This window comes from Meriones unguiculatus (genome assembly GCF_030254825.1).
Source record: "Meriones unguiculatus strain TT.TT164.6M chromosome 13 unlocalized genomic scaffold, Bangor_MerUng_6.1 Chr13_unordered_Scaffold_41, whole genome shotgun sequence".
In the NCBI taxonomy this organism is placed as follows: Eukaryota; Metazoa; Chordata; class Mammalia; order Rodentia; family Muridae; genus Meriones; species Meriones unguiculatus.
The window spans coordinates 4,264,040-4,265,607 of NW_026843650.1; the positions used below are offsets into that span (position 1 = coordinate 4,264,040).

At 53.5% G+C, this 1,568-nt stretch overlaps 1 pseudogene; it reads left to right on the forward strand.

Moving 5' to 3' along the window:
* The first annotated feature begins 334 nt into the window (after positions 1–334).
* LOC132651216 (pro-adrenomedullin-like) lies at positions 335–1,200 on the forward strand (annotated as a pseudogene).
* Positions 1,201–1,568: the final 368 nt, after the last annotated feature.

The window sequence follows — 1,568 nt, forward strand, 5'->3', positions numbered from 1 at the left end:
GTAGAGCACACCTCATGTCCCAGGTCTAACTCATGCACCCTGCTCTATCTCACCTGAAATCTGTGGGCCAGGATCCTAGGACTTGAGTTGGAGACCTCTGGAAGCCTGGCACTCCGGCTTCCTTTGCTTTGCTTGTCACCAACCTGACCAGCCCAAAAGCCTCTGGGTGCCTCTCTGCTCCAAGAAGAGAAAATCAGCAGAACCAGGCAGAGCGCCGCCAAGATGCTCCCCCTCCTGCCACTGCCCTTCCTTCTGCTCCAGGGCTGTGCAGCTGGCCCGTTTGAAAACCCTCAGCTTCTTGCTCCTTTCCAGGGTATCTGAGCATCTGCACAGAATGAAGCTGGTTTCCATCATCCTGATGTTTCTGGGTTCACTCGCCTTTCTAGGCGTGGATGCTGCACAGCCAGAGGATGTGTCCTTGCAGTGAGTTTGGGGCAGTGCTTTCTTCAGTCCTAATACATGGCAGTCATGGAACAATGAGTGATGGCCTGGAGGGGTTAGAAGGAAGTGGAGATGGGAGCTGGCCGGGACATCACTTGAACTCTAGCCAAACACACCTGCTTGTGTTTTCTAGGTGGGATAAGCTGGCACTAAGTAGTGGAGAGATGGAACTGCAGGCATCCAGCAGCGATTCCTCAGAACTCACTGGTGGGGAGACAGTTCCTATGGAGACTTTTGTTCTGGACCAGGAGAAGGAGAGCACATCTAAAACTCCACAAGCCAGGTAACTACAACCTCTGCAGAGGATGTGCCCTTTCGACTACCCAGGCCCCGGGAGGATTGTCCAGGCCAGACTGCAGCTCTGGTGGAGGGAGCAGGTCCCAGGTCCCTCAGGTTCTGTTTGGCCCTGGTCCGAGGTGCTTAGGGCCAAAGCCCTGGTTGGTTAAGTTTCAAGTGTCCTTCCTTCTCTGCAGCACTCCAAGCTCAGCCCACTTTCGAGTCAAACGCTACCGCAAGATGATGAACCCTGGCTCCCACAACTCTCGATGCCGCTTTGGGACCTGCATGTTGCAGAAATTGGCCCAACAGATCTACCAGTTGACAGACAAAAGGAAGGACCCTGTTGCCCCCAAAAACAAGATCGGCCCTCAAGGCTATGGCCGTTGATGCCGGCGTTCCCTGCCGGAGGTCCTCCAGGCCCCGTCTGTGATGTCCTCCCAAGAGCAGACACAGGCAACCGCAGCCTCCGGGACCCACTGAGTCATCCCTAAGCGCTTTAGGATTTAGTTAAGGGTGGCAGCATTGAACAGTTGGGGTACTTTCCCTTTGGCACCTGCTTTGCACCAGGGAGGACTGAGACAAACCTGCAGAGATCTGCCTGGCTGCCCCTAACGGAGGTAGAGGAACCCAAGATCAAGCCAGGCTCACCACACACACTGAGAAGTACAGACTGTTACTCTTCGGGCAGGGTTCTGAGCCGCTGCCTAGCCTGCTCACAAACTGGTTTCTCACGGGGAAAATAAGCCTCATTACTACTTGAACTTTCCAAAACCCAGTGAGTAAAAGTGCAATGCTTGTTATACAAAAGTAACTGTCATATTTAAGTTTGTTTGTATCAAGAGGTGCTT